The 16,194-nt window shown below is 46.7% G+C and overlaps 1 protein-coding gene across 1 annotated transcript in view; it reads right to left on the minus strand.

Annotated features, from left to right (window-relative positions):
- Nucleotides 1-16,194, minus strand: part of ADAMTS3 (ADAM metallopeptidase with thrombospondin type 1 motif 3) — a 377,062-nt gene that overhangs the window by 121,418 nt on the left and 239,450 nt on the right. The window lies entirely within an intron of this gene.

A 16,194-nucleotide genomic window follows, 5' to 3' on the forward strand; every position in this document is an offset into this window, starting at 1 on the left:
CATGGTGCTATGCTATTGACTCTAGGACATTATATCCATCTAGCTTGCTTGGTACATGGTATACAAATACCTGATCAGCACTGAAAATGTTACAGGAATCTTGGCAACTCTTAATTTTTGCAAGGTCTTCCAAGGTTAGTTTCCAACCACAATTAAAAGTGCATTGCTTTATGCAAATATTAGATGTCTTTCTCTGGCAATGAAATATGTTTGGAGTTGTGACTTCATGACCACAAAGAAAATTAAAAACAAGTTACATTACTCTTTTTCTATGGACAAATGTAATTAAAGGGGTTGTCAGGTGAAAACATGTTATCACCTATCTAGAGCATACTTGATAACTTGTTGACCGGTGGGGGTCCAACCACTGGGACCCGAAATCATCAGCAGAACAAGACACTTTTATAAATGTTAGAATGGTGCGCATACTCGACCAAGTGGTACTATACAGCCTGTGACAAAACACTCTGGGATCGCCTTTGCTGGGGTCAAAGGACACGTGGTTTGTGCATTGAATCTGAGGCGTACAGCAGGTTTCTGAGCAGGCTGACCTCAGGTCAGATTTATTAACGTGAAAGCAACACAAAAAACAAAACATAAAAATAAACCCTAGCCTGTCCGGCACTAACTAAACAAATACGTTGCTATCTCAACAACTGGGGGGGCTTCTCCCACCCAGCTAACATCATACAGATCTTGAGCAGAGCTCTTCACTCACGTTTGTCTCACACAGGCAGGCAATCTGTGTGCCCCAGGCAGACACTGGAAACACCCAGCTGGTCATCTTTTATTCCTGCAATCATTAACCCATTAGCACCCTGAAGATACTGAGTGGCCTAATTCACATAGGACAAACACCTGGGCGAGATATACCTGCCTCCATCTACCACACCAGCATGAGTCTTACATATCCCCCCCCTTGCTCAGACCACTCCGGTCGAGCAAGAACACTTTTGAAACAGTGCACTCGGGATAGGGCATCGGCGTTCCCCATCTGCACCCCAGGTCGGTGCTCCACCGTAAAAGAGTAAGCCTGCAGGGCAAGGAACCACCTGGTTACCCGACTATTACGGTCCTTGTGGAGGTGCATCCACTTGAGAGGGGCATGGTCTGTGACCAGCCTAAACTTCCTACCAGCCAGGTAATACTTGAGGGAGTCGAGAGCCCATTTAATGGCTAGGCACTCTTTTTCAACCACGGCATACCTCTGCTCATGTACATTCAGTTTCCGACTGAGATAGAGGACCGGGTGTTCGACTCCGTCCCTCACCTGGGAAAGTACAGCTCCGACACCAGTATCAGAGGCATCAGTTTGTACCACAAACTCGCTGCTGAAATCAGGAGTCACTAGTACGGGCTGAGAGCACAAAGCCCGTTTCAGGCTGTGGAAGGCCTCTTCAGCAGCTGAGGTCCATTTTACCATGACGGAACCCTTCCCCTTGGTAAGATCCGTCAAGGGAGTAGCCATGGCTGCAAAATTGGGTATGAACCGGCGATAATAGCCGGCAATCCCCAGGAAAGCCTGCACTTGTTTCTTGTTCACTGGTTGTGGCCAGCCCTGAATTGCCTGTATTTTGTCGATCTGGGGTTTAACCACTCCTCGGCCAATCACGTAGCCCAAGTATCGGGCTTCTTCAAGCCCGATGTGGCATTTCTTGGGGTTTGCCGTTAAACCTGCATCTCGCAGGTCATCAATCACGGCTTGTACCTTCTGGAGATGAGTTTCCCAGTCCTTGCTGTAAATTACGATGTCATCCAGGTAGGCAGAAGCGTACTGTCTGTGAGGCCTCAAGACTCGATCCATCAATCTCTGGAACGTTGCGGGAGCTCCGTGAAGTCCAAACGGCATATAGACATACTGGAACAGACCTTCCGGTGTAGCAAATGCCGTCTTCTCTCTGGCCGCCTCGGCCAGAGGAATCTGCCAGTACCCCTTTGTTAAATCCAGGGTCGTAATGTATCGGGCTTTACCAAGCCGGTCGATCAACTCATCGACCCGGGGCATAGGGTACGCATCAAATTTAGAAACTGCATTCAGTTTCCTAAAGTCATTACAAAACCGGATGGAGCCATCCGGTTTAGGTATCAACACAATTGGACTGGACCAGGCGCTGTGTGACTCCTCAATGACTCCTAAGTCCAACATTGCCATCACTTCCCGGGAGACGGCTTCACGGCGGGCTTCCGGAATCCGGTAGGGCTTCACATGAACAGTGACGCCAGGCTCTGTGACAATCTCATGTTTCACCAACTTAGTCCGGCCAGGTTTTTCGGAGAAAAACTGTCGGTTCTGTAACAAAAATTGCTTAACCTCAGATTTTTGTCGTTCTGAGAGAGTCTCAGCAACCTGCACCTCTGGTACAGTAGGTGAACAAACCGGACGGGGCAGATCCGCCGTTAGGGCAGAGCGGTCTTTCCAGGATTTTATCAGATTCACATGATAAATCTGTTCCGGTTTTCTCTTACCCGGCTGGTACACTTTATAGTTCACTTCACCAACTCTTTCTCGGACCTCAAATGGGCCCTGCCATTTCGCCAGGAATTTACTATCCACCGTAGGGATTAGGACCAACACCCTATCGCCGGGTGCAAATGTACGGACCTTAGCGCCTCTATCATAACTTTGCCTCTGGGCTCCCTGGGCCTGTAACATATGGTCCCTAACAATGGGCATGACAGCGGCAATACGATCCTGCATTTGTGGTACATGGTCGATCACCGTTTTAAAGGGAGTGACTTGACCTTCCCAGGTTTCTTTTGCGACGTCCAGCAGTCCCCGGGGACGACGGGCGTACAACAGTTCGAAAGGCGAAAATCCTGTGGAAGACTGGGGAACTTCCCTAATGGCAAACAGCAAATAGGGTAACAAGTAATCCCAGTTCTTCCCATCTTTGTCTATCGCCTTCCGGAGCATCTGTTTTAAGGTTTTGTTGAAGCGCTCAACCAGGCCATCTGTTTGAGGGTGATAGACAGACGTACGCAACGGGTCTATTTGTAAGAGCCTGCAGAGCTCCTTCATTACCCTCGACATAAAGGGAGTCCCCTGGTCGGTGAGTATCTGTTTTGGAATTCCCACCCGACTAAACACTTGTACCAATTCCTTGGCGATCGTCTTGGTAGCTGTGTTACGCAAAGGGACGGCTTCCGGGTAACGAGTGGCATAGTCCACAATGACGAGGATATGTTGGTGCCCACGTGCGGATCGGGGAAGGGGCCCAACCAAATCCATCCCAATTCTCTCAAAAGGGACCCCGATGATAGGCAGGGGTACCAAAGGGCTACGGAACTGAGATTTAGGGGCCGCAATTTGGCACTCTGGACAGGACTCACAATAGTTACGCACATCACAATGTATTCCAGGCCACACAAAACAATGCAATATCCTTTCTGTGGTTTTCTGTACCCCCAGATGTCCCCCCATTATATGTCCGTGGGCCAAATCCAGTACCTTCCGCCGATAAGGTTTGGGTACCACTAACCGTTGCACTGTGTCTTCCCCTTTTTTTTCTACCTGGTAGAGCAAATCATTTTCAAGAACCATATACGGGTACGCTAGCCTAGTGTCAGGTTCTACGGGTACCCCATCTATCATTTTTACATTTTTCCTAGCCGGAGTCAGGGTAGGATCTTTCATTTGCTCGCTGTGGAAGTCATCCACCTGGACTCCCAAATCTGGCAGGCAGGGTGCCGGATGGCTGTCTGCCTCCGCCTCTCGCTGAGGTTCCTCAGTTTCCTCTGTTTCCCCCGCCATGACGGAGAAGGGGTACTGAAGGTTAGATTCACTAACCTCCCCAGCAACATCTTCCTGTGGGGTCTCCTCTAGGGACTCGGGACCTCCAGATGGCATGGGAGAAGATTCACGGGTACAGCTACCGTGAAGGAGTAACTGATTCTCCCACAACTGCCAGAAATAGGGAAAATCCCTGCCCAGGATTACATCATGTAACAATGCGGGAACGAGTCCCACTTTGTGCTGCACTGACCCATAGGGAGTAGAAATCCATATGACCGCTGTTAAGTACGAGCGGGTGTCACCATGCACACACGTCACAGAAAACTTGTCAGACGGACCAGACGGAAGTGCCACCAGACTAGCTTTCACCAGAGTCACCACACTTCCAGAGTCTAGTAATGCCACAACATTTTTCCCATCAACAGATAATTCACACAGGTGTTTCACTGTATCATTTTGACCCGCATTCACACTCACTAGCTGTGTAACCAAAGACATGCGTTTTCTAGAGTCTATAACGTCGCACTGCATGGGTTCAGCGGTAACAGGACAGTTCGCAGAAACATGACCCTTCTCATGGCAGCGGAAACACCTAACAGGTCCCCTACTGAGACCACCGTCCAATACTCTTGGTCTCGGAGTGCGAGCAGTCCCGGACTCCTCCCCCACAGTTTTAAGCGATTTTCCTTCACCCGTGGTCCCTGGAACAGTCTTACCGGTTCCACGAGGAGGAGGCACAGTCCGGGGTTTGGCGGTGTCGTCGGGAAGTCCTTCTGCCACGGAATAACGCTCAACCAACTCCACAAGTTGATCCGCTGTCGTGGGATTTCCTTGGCTTACCCACCTTTTCAGCGCTGGGGGTAGTACTCTCAGGTACTTGTCCAGGACAACCCGCTGGATTATTTTGGGTATTGTCAGTACCTCGGGTTGCAGCCATTTCTTTGTCAAGTAGATCAGGTCGAACATCTGAGACCGCGCTGGTTTATCTTGCTGGTATGTCCACTGATGTACCCTCTGTGCACGGACAGCCGTCGTCACACCCAGCCGGGCCAGGATCTCAGCTTTCAGCTTCTCAAAGTCCTGAGCGACCTCCGGGTCCAAATCATGGTAAGCTTTTTGGGCCTCGCCGGAGAGAAACGGGGCAATCAAATCGGCCCATCGTGCCTTCGGCCACTTCTCTCTCAATGCCGTCCGCTCAAAAGTTGTCAGATATGCCTCGACGTCATCTTCTGCAGTCAGCTTTTGCCAGTATCGACTCACATGGATCCTTCTGGACTCTGCTTCCGGGTCAGCGTCAGGCATGCTCACCAGGCGCTGCGCCACCTGTTGGAGAAGTTGGCGGTCTGCAACCGTCATGTCCAGTAACTCCTTCAGCTGTGCGGCCATCAAGCGATTAGCTTCGTGCTGTGCGGCAGTGGCCTGCTGCTGTACGGCAGTGGACTGTACTAAGGCTTTCACCACGTCTTCCATGCTGTCGCCTGTGCCACGGTATGCCCGCGTCCTCCACCACAATGTGACAAAACACTCTGGGATCGCCTTTGCTGGGGTCAAAGGACACGTGGTTTGTGCATTGAATGTGAGGCGTACAGCAGGTTTCTGAGCAGGCTGACCTCAGGTCAGATTTATTAACGTGAAAGCAACACAAAAAACAAAACATAAAAATAAACCCTAGCCTGTCCGGCACTAACTAAACAAATACGTTGCTATCTCAACAACTGGGGGGGCTTCTCCCACCCAGCTAACATCATACAGATCTTGAGCAGAGCTCTTCACTCACGTTTGTCTCACACAGGCAGGCAATCTGTGTGCCCCAGGCAGACACTGGAAACACCCAGCTGGTCATCTTTTATTCCTGCAATCATTAACCCATTAGCACCCTGAAGATACTGAGTGGCCTAATTCACATAGGACAAACACCTGGGCGAGATATACCTTCCTCCATCTACCACACCAGCATGAGTCTTACAAGCCCCATAGAGAAAGAACCTACCACGCCACTTTGTAACAGGAAAAAAATCCTCAATCTGGTGATCAGTGCAAGTCCCAGCAGTCAGACACCACAGAATCAGCAAATTAGCACCTAACCTGTGGATAGGTAACAACTGATTTTCTCTGGCCAAGCCCTCATGGGAACCTATTTGCTCAAATGGCTATATTGATTTTCAGTATATTCTACTGAGAAGCAGCTGAGATTCCAGTCGGCAGTGATTGCAACTATGCAAATCGCATACTTGTGGTCTTGTGATACCAGTAAGTGGAGCCGAATTCTAGTGATTGATGAGTACATTACTCACCATTAGAATTTAGAAAGATGTAGGGATGCTAAAAAGCATTTCAGGGTTGGATAACTCCTTTAAAGTTTTGATGAAGAACCACCAACATGCTTTTGGTTGGGATTTTAACTTTCAATGAAGCATCTACAATAATTGTCAATACAGACCGTTTTCTTCCTTTTGAAGGTGAACTAATTGCATAATTTTTTCCCAATGGAGACATCATGCTTAAGCTGAAATGTCTTAATTAAAACTGTTACCATCCAGAAAAAAGTCTAATTATTATCATAATAAGATGATGCAGCTTCAACACTTCTAAGACTCTAGACTCATTTCTTCACTAAGTTTGGCAGTGTAGGCATAGTCGCTAATATTCTCAAATGACTCAACTGTTTTGCTCAATGCTGCCCAATGCTGATTGTGTGGACTGTAACTTCTGATTCAGTTTGTATAATTAAAGGAGTATTTTGAAGAAAGCCGAATTGTCTGCTATATGTAGGTCTATCAGACCCTCATTGACAAGAGTTCCAAGACCAACGTTGAAAGTGACAGCTAGAATATCCTGAGCACTACAGTAGCTCTGTGGTTAATATTGTAGCCTTGCTGGGGTCATGGGTTTAAATCCCACCAAGGACCAAGGAAAACTTCTGTAAGGAGTGTGTATGTTCTCCCCTTGTTTGTTTGGATATCCTCCTTCACTACAATGATATACTGATAGGGAATTTAAATTAATGATGCCTTATAAGCGAGTAAAATAGATAAGTATCTATAGATTAGTCTTAATGGGAGACTACTGAGAGAAATAGGTCTAATCTCATACAGTATATCCAACTCTTCTGTATGTCTCAGTCAAGCCAAACATATCAGGAGACTTCTCAGTTATGAGGAGGAGCATAAGATGTGCCATTTTCTATCCATTCTGAAAAGCACAACCTAACAAAACCGATCCAAAACAAGAATTATGTGTTAAGTAAATGTCTACTAAATTGTTCAACCATCTCTCATAGACTAATAGCTACTGTGATGCAGTGACCCCTGTAACAGGTAGGGGGCGCTGCATGGTCTCCCCAGTATACGCACAGAGGCGTATCGAGGCTGTCAGAGTGCATGGCAGTTGCATGCATGGATGTGATGACGAGACAAAGTCCGGCATTGTGGTGAATGGCCGATATGTGTGTCGCAAACTCTGCGCTGCCAGCCTGAAGCCATATGGTGTTCTGGGACCTGTAGTCCTACAAGTATAGGTGTTATATAATAGTCATGGGAGGCTGGCAGGGCTAGTTATGTGAGATGGGCGGGACAAACTAGCCACACACCCACACTCCCACCCAGGGGAGTGGTTAAAGGTATATAGAGTGACCAGGGTATGGGTCACATGTTCCTGTATGGTCTGAGTGTGTAGACCTGTATGGTACAGGTTGACCACCAACCAAATTCCTCTATAACAACTAAATTCGATCCTCTTCACATAGCACAATATGTAACCAACTGAGGTAGTGAAGTCACAACACGATCCAAATATATAAAAAGTATAACTCTTTATTAACATATAACACAAAAATATTCCATATATCATATAGAATAAGTAATAATCATACAAAATTGCAAATATCTGTGAATATATTGAGCAGCAGTGACAAACCTGCTACTACACATGGACTCAGCAATAAAATGAGTAACAAAGAACAGAAAAACAGAGAGTGACCTATCCAAATATCACAGATCCACATTAATATATATATCTTCCTTTTATTAATGTGGATCTGTGATATTTGGATAGGTCACTCTCTGTTTTTCTGTTCTTTGTTACTCATTTTATTGCTGAGTCCATGTGTAGTAGCAGGTTTGTCACTGCTGCTCAATATATTCACAGATATTTGCAATTTTGTATGATTATTACTTATGCTATATGATATATGGAATATTTTTGTGTTATATGTTAATAAAGAGTTATACTTTTTATATATTTGGATCGTGTTGTGACTTCACTACCTCAGTTGGTTACACACTGTATGGTACAGGTGCAAGGTCCTGATAGAAGCCTGTGTTGGGTGTGATAGCCCTGAAGAGCACGTGGTGGGACTTTGCTACTGGTGGCCTGGGTATTGGACGGTCCAGGCTGGGGATAGACGTCCTGAATAGTACCCAGACAGGCCACCTGTCTAATCCTGAATAACCTGGGTGTTGGGAGGTCTTGGGAGTAGGACCGGATCCCTAAACAGTACGAGGTGAGGACAGGGATCTGCAGAGTCAGTGCCAGCTACTGTGTGGGGAAGCTACAGTCCTTCGGTAGGTCTGGACTAACTGACGTGTGCCTGCCAGGCAAGGTGGTGATCCCCATGAGGCAGTTTCCCAGGAGAGAGGACTGACAAGGAGTCAGCAGGTGGAGCAGGAGCTCCAATAAGGTACCATTGATTGTTGGTGCTTCTGAAGTTATATGAACTGTGTGGTAACCCACGGCAACTGGTCAGAGGAGGACCAGCGTGATTAGTTGCTGCAACCTGTTAATGTGAGGATAATGAGTTAAACCATATCTTGCTGTGTTAAAGAATGGACTAGATGTAAGTCAGTGATCTGCAACTTGGCTTACGATGCGGTTTATGCTGTATAAAATAAACCGTATGGACTATTTTTGTGTTCAAAATTTGTGCCCGTGTGCTTGAATCCTGTGCCAAGCGAGTAATCCCCTACCCGTTAGTGAGTGCAATCTTACACTACATAAAAATCAAGAACTATTAGGGTAAGCTCACACAGGGCTTTTTTTATGCTAATTTTCAGCTGCTTTTTACAATACCAGCAAAGCCTATGAGATCTCAGAAATCTCATGCACACACTTTGAATTTTTGTTTGATTGGTATTTTGTGCTTTGCTGCGTTTTTTGGACAGGGCATGTCACTTCTTTCAGCGTTTTTGCTGCGTTTTCTCACCCCTTGACTTGAATGGGTGTTGAAAAAAACGCAGCAAAAACGCAGGTATCACTATTTGCTGCGTTTTTGCTGCTGAAAATCCAAGGACATTAGCATGGACAAAGAAAAAAAAAAGCACCAAATACGCAACAAAAAACCTACACCTGCGTTTTTGACGCAGCTTCTTTCCTGCCAAGAAGATCACGTTTTGCTGTAGAAAAAAAAGTAGCAAAAACGTCCAGTGTGAAATTACCCTTAAGCGTTGATTCTAAAGAAATAGGAAAACTACTTAACTATGACAATTCTAGTAACTAGTATTGACCATTTTCAACTATTCAAAGCTGCAGAGCTGAAACTACCAAGGGGACAAAACTACATCTAATCACATATTGTTTGCAGTTTATTAACAAGATCTATAAGTCTCCTTAATAAAAGCACACCAGTTAAATTGTAAGGGAAACAGATAAACATGGAGTCTCTCAAACGTCCATAAATCATTAATTTATTACATGGAATAAACTTTAAGTAAAGATATACTTTGCAGTTAATAAGTTAAAATATTGGAACACTCCCTGATCTGCCAAACTCAGCAATTCAAAAGGTTAAACTGTACTACACTCCTTAACATTGAAATTGCAAAACCAAGAGGGAAAATTTTTGAATTATGAAAATCACTGGATCAATATACAACTTAGTGATACGTAGATGGTGAAAAATGGAAACAAAGCTTTACAAACATCTCAATTTATTTAAAATCGAGTATGAGGACCACATGGAGAAATATACACCCTTACTTACACTGGCAAGTTATAAGTGAGGTTAGTAATGGATGAGGGCTGTTCTGTCAAGCTGAATGCACTACATCAAACAAATCATCAAGATCCACTGCTGGCAGCGCATTTTGTAATTGCCACCCAATGGTTTCACATGTCCTTGATGTTCACAGATGATACATGCTATGCTATTTTGTTAAGGCAATGCAGGCTGCTCACAGCAGCACGAAAAACATGTGACTTGGTGTTGACGTGATTGAAAACAGCTCCTAGAACAGAAGTTTGCATGTGTGTGGTTTTCCTCTGGGTGCTCGGTTTTCCTCACACACTCCAAAGACATACTGATTGGGAAGTTAGATTGTGAGCTCCAATGGTGATAACTAGGGTTGAGCGACTTTTCCTTTTTCAGGTCGAGTCGGGTTTCACGAAACCCGACTTTCTCAAAAGTCGGGTCGAGTGAAATCGGCCGATCCAATTGAAAAGTCGGGGTCGGGGATCGGCCGAAACTCGAAACCCAATGCAACTCAATGGGTTTTTGTTTTTTTTTATATTTACTTCAGGGCGATATAGCTTTTCATTTCTCCTGCCAAAACCCGACATGATATGAGACATGGTTTACATACAGTAAACCATGTCATATCCCCCCTTTTTTTGCATATTCCACACTACTAATGTTAGTAGTGTGTATATGCAAAATTTCGGCGCTCTAGCTCTTAAATTTAAGGGTTAAATTGCGGAAAAAATTGGCGTGGGCTCCCGCGCAGTTTTCTCCGCCAGAGTAGTAAAGCCAGTGACTGAGGGCAGATATTAATAGCCTGGAGAGGGTCCGCGGTTATTGGCCCCCCCCTGGCTAAAAACATCTGCCCCCAGCCACCCCAGAAAAGACACATCTGGAAGATGCGCCTATTCTGGCACTTGGCCACTCTCTTCCCATTCCCGTGTAGCGGTGGGATATGGGGTAATGAAGGGTTAATGCCACCTTGCTATTGTAAGGTGACATCATACCATGCACTGTCCTCCCTCCCCCACTGCATCTAGTTCACTCTCTGACTTTGAAGCAGTTACAGAAGAAGAAGTAAGCAGGCTCCTTGCATCTTCTCGCCCGACCACTTGCACCAGTGACCCCATTCCGTCACATCTCCTCCAGTCCCTTTCCCCGGCTATCACCTCTCACCTAACAAAAATATTCAACTTTTCCCTCACTTCCGGTATTTTTCCCTCCTCATTTAAGCATGCCATCATACATCCATTACTTAAAAAACCATCCCTCGATCAAAACTGTGCCGCTAATTATAGACCTGTCTCTAATCTTCCCTTCATCTCTAAACTCCTCGAACGCCTGGTCCACTCCCGTCTTACCCGCTATCTCTCAGATAACTCTCTTCTCGACCCTCTTCAATCTGGCTTCCGCTCTTTACACTCTACTGAAACTGCCCTCATTAAAGTCTCTAATGACCTACTAACAGCTAAATCTAATGGTCACTACTCCATGCTAATTCTCTTGGATCTCTCTGCAGCATTCGACACTGTGGATCATCAGCTCCTCCTCACTATGCTCCGCTCCATCGGCCTCAAGGACACCGTTCTCTCCTGGTTCTCCTCCTATCTCTCTGACCGATCCTTCACTGTATGTTTTGCTGGTTCCTCCTCCTCTCACCTTCCCCTTACTGTTGGGGTTCCTCAAGGATCAGTCCTAGGCCCCCTACTCTTCTCGTTGTATACTGCCCCTATTGGACAAACAATCAGTAGATTTGGTTTCCAGTACCATCTCTATGCTGACGACACCCAATTATACACTTCTGCTCCCGATATCACACCGACCTTTTTAGAAAACACCAGTGATTGTCTTACCGCTGTCTCTAACATCATGTCCTCCCTCTATCTGAAACTAAACCTGTCAAAAACTGAACTCCTCGTGTTCTCTCCCTCTACTAACCTACCTTTGCCTGACATTGCCATCTCCGTGTGCGGTTCCACCATTACTCCAAAGCAACATGCCCGCTGCCTTGGGGTCATCCTTGATTCTGACCTTTCATTCACCCCCTACATCCGATCACTGGCTCGCTCTTCTTACCTGCATCTCAAAAACATTTCTAGAATTCGCCCTTTTCTTAATTTCGACTCTGCAAAAACTCTGACTGTTTCACTTATTCATTCTCGTCTGGACTATTGTAACTCTCTACTAATCGGTCTCCCTCTTGCAAAACTCTCCCCGCTCCAATCTGTCCTGAATGCTGCAGCCAGGATCATATTCCTCACCAACCGTTACACCGATGCCTCTACCCTGTGCCAGTCATTACACTGGCTACCCATCCACTCCAGAATCCAGTACAAAACTACTACCCTCATCCACAAAGCACTCCATGGCTCAGCACCACCCTACATCTCCTCCCTGGTATCAGTCTACCACCCTACCCGTGCCCCCCGCTCCGCTAATGACCTCAGGTTAGCATCCTCAATAATCAGAACCTCCCACTCCCGTCTCCAAGACTTTACACGTGCTGCGCCGATTCTTTGGAATGCACTACCTAGGTTAATACGATTAATCGCCAATCCCCACAGTTTTAAGCGTGCCCTAAAAACTCATTTGTTCAGACTGGCCTACCGCCTCAATGCATTAACCTAACGATCCCTGTGTGGCCTATTTATAATAAAAAAAAAAAAAAAAAAAAAAAGGTTCCTCGCATCATGTTCTCATACACTTTATGCAGTATTAGCCCTCTGTGTCTGTACTGCTACATACTTAGGCAGGTAACTGGTTCATGCAGCTTTACATGAACACCTGAGCCTTACACTATGGCCGGTCCGAATAACTAAAGCAATTGTTACCATCCACCTCTCGTGTCTCCCCTTTTCCCCATAGTTTGTAAGCTTGCGAGCAGGGCCCTCACTCCTCCTGGTATCTGTTTTGAACTGTATTTCTGTTATGCTGTAATGTCTATTGTCTGTACAAGTCCCCTCTATAATTTGTAAAGCGCTGCGGAATATGTTGGCGCTATATAAATAAAATTATTATTATTATTATTATTATTAAGCCAGATTAATAATGGATAGGCGTCAATTCTGACACCTATCCATTATTAATCCAATTGTATGAAAGAGTTGAAAAAAAAACACACACACATTATTAAAAAGTATTTTAATGAAATAAAAACACAGGTTGTTTTAATATTTTATTGTACTCTCAATCCACCTGAAGACCCTAGCTCTGTAACAAATTAAAAATAATAAACCAACAATATACATACCTTCCGTAGATCTGTAACGTCCCACGTTGTAAATCCATCTGAAGGGGTTAAAATATTTTACAGCCAGGAGCTCTGCTAATGCTATATCGCCCTGAAGTTAATATAAATATATATATATATAAATATATATATATGTGTCTCTATGACATATATATATATATATATCTATAATATAACGCTGGGAGCGTCACTCTGTCCGAAGCCTTTATAGACTGCGCAGGCGCAAGCGCAGTCTGGCCCCCACAGAGTGACGCTCCCAGGAGATCGCGGTATGCGTAAGCACTGAACGCATACCGCGATCTCCACCGGAGAGACAGGGACCGTGGACGCGCCAGGAGGGAGGGTAAGTATATTCACCTGTCCTCCGTTCCAGCGCTGCGGAAAAATGGTGCCGGAGAGCGCGGACTGCGCAGGCGCCGATTCCTGCTGCCGGAATCGGCGCCTGCGCAGTCCGCGCTTTCCGGCGCCATTTTCTTGAAGACACACCTGCAGTGGAGCCGGACGATAGGTGAGTATGGTATTTTTTTTTTTTTTTTATATGGCAGCAGCATACGGGGGCATATAATACAATAGTGGCGCGGGATGGGAGCAGCACATGACAGAACGGGCACAGGATGGCAGCAGCACATGACAGAACGGGCGCAGGATGGCAGCAGCGCATGACAGAACGGGCGCAGGATGGCAGCAGCGCATGACATAACGGGCGCAGGATGGCAGCAGGATGGGAGCAGCACATGACAGAACGGGCGCAGGATGGCAGCAGCACATGACAGAACGGGCGCAGGATGGCAGCAGCACATGACAGAACGGGCGCAGGATGGCAGCAGCACATGACAGAACGGGCGCAGGATGGCAGCAGGATGGGAGCAGCACATGACAGAACGGGCGCAGGATGGCAGCAGGATGGGAGCAGCACATGACAGAACGGGCGCAGGTTGGCAGCAGCGCATGACAGAACGGGCGCAGGATGGCAGCAGCACATGACAGAACGGGCGCAGGATGGCAGCAGCACATGACAGAACGGGCGCAGGATGGCAGCAGCACATGACAGAACGGGCGCAGGATGGCAGCAGCACATGACAGAACGGGCGCAGGATGGCAGCAGCGCATGACATAACGGGCGCAGGATGGCAGCAGGATGGGAGCAGCACATGACAGAACGGGTGCAGGATGGCAGCAGCGCATGACAGAACGGGGGCGCAGGATGGGAGCAGCACATGACAAAACGGGCGCAGGATGGCAGCAGCGCATGACAGAACGGGCGCAGGATGGCAGCAGCGCATGACAGAACGGGCGCAGGATGGCAGCAGCACATGACAGAACGGGGGCGCAGGATGGGAGCAGCACATGACAGAACGGGCGCAGGATGGCAGCAGGATGGGAGCAGCACATGACAGAACGGGCGCAGGATGGCAGCAGCGCATGACAGAACGGGGGCGCAGGATAGGAGCAGCACATGACAGAACGGGCGCAGGATGGCAGCAGCGCATGACAGAACGGGCGCAGGATGGCAGCAGCGCATGACAGAACGGGCGCAGGATGGCAGCAGCGCATGACAGAACGGGGGCGCAGGATGGGAGCAGCACATGACAGAACGGGCGCAGGATGGCAGCAGCGCATGACAGAACGGGCGCAGGATGGCAGCAGCGCATGACAGAACGGGTGCAGGATGGCAGCAGCACATGACAGAACCGGCGCAGGATGGCAGCAGCACATGACAGAACGGGCGCAGGATGGCAGCAGCACATGACAGAACCGGCGCAGGATGGCAGCAGCACATTATGGAGACCATATACCAATATAAATGCTCGCCACCCGGGCGTAGAACGGGTTCAATAGCTAGTATATATATATATATATATATATATATATATATATAAAAAAACGAAACCCGACTTTGGACTATAGATCGCCGACCGCCGACCCGATCCCAGAGTGGAATCGGGTCGGGTTTCACGAAACCCCGACTTTGCTAAAAGTCGGCGACTTTTGAAAAGTGCCGATCTGTTTCACTCAATCCTAGTGACAACTCATGATGATGTCTGTAAAGTGCTGTGGAATTAATGGCGCTATAACAGTAAACAAATAAAAATGAATAAGTAAATAAACTTTGGGCAAATGGCCATACCACTGGTTCTAGCACCAAATCAATGTAACTCCAATCTGTTAGTGTACCTGGAATGAAGACTAGAGATGTTCCGTACATTACACATTGTAAATATACACCTCGTGAAGTCCTCTTCATGGCATTTTCCAGGTGGTGTCAATGGAATAAGGGGTGCTCACTGTCAAAAAGATAGGTGCTCAGGGTAAAAAGGAAAACTATAAAAAGTGATGAACTCCGGCACTCAAAATAGATTTTTTTGAAAACACAAAGAGATTTTATTCTATCCAAAAATATGGTAAAATTCAAGAAAAAAAGGGTAAGTACAGACACCAACATTCAACGTTTCGGCTAACAAGCCTTTCTCAAGAAATGTCTGTTTAAGAGGCATCTGCAGCTCATGCATCCACATCACTGATCACTGAATCCTTCCACTTTTGGCTGCCCAGCACAGCAGCTCTTCTCAGCTTGATACCTCTGCCAGCATGTTACCTCTGCAAGCAATTGCCCAGGTGGTGTCCAGACCATTCTCAGACTGTCATTGCATTCAAAATAAAAGAGGAACTCATTTTAGTCTCCATTGTAGTCTTTCTCTGCACTATGATAGCCTTTCAGAGACATGGCAAGAGGTCAATGGAACACCTGTAACTGGACATCTGGCTCAGAGCCCAATGTCATACAAATGCCTTACAAAGACACTCTTTAATCCCTTAGGCTTGGTATGTGACATTCAAAGCCACTTGATATACAGAATGGATTATTCTCTGGTGAAAATATGTGAGCAACTCCATGAAGAGGCCTTCTCTAGGGAACAAGACACTAGGCTTACTCCTGGGATTTTTGTGAGGTGGCATAAGGTACAGCAGTCTTCAAGTCAGGTACATCTTGGCGCTGCATTGATTTGGTAATGTAACCAGTGGTACAGCAATTTCTTTAAACAGGAGCCATTTTTCAACACAACACGGCATGGCACATGTTGCTCATTCTACTCTGAGTGGCTTGAGTGGCCTAAACGTACTACCAAAACCTATAGTGGACTTGGACTTGTCTTCCATTGAGCACATCTGGGATGTCAATGGTTGGCAATTGCAGAGCTGCCAGCAGCGGATCTTGATGAATTGCGTGCTCAAGAGCATTCAGCATGGCAAAACATTTTC

Source organism: Ranitomeya imitator, chromosome 1 (assembly GCF_032444005.1).
Source record: "Ranitomeya imitator isolate aRanImi1 chromosome 1, aRanImi1.pri, whole genome shotgun sequence".
NCBI classification, from domain to species: Eukaryota; Metazoa; Chordata; class Amphibia; order Anura; family Dendrobatidae; genus Ranitomeya; species Ranitomeya imitator.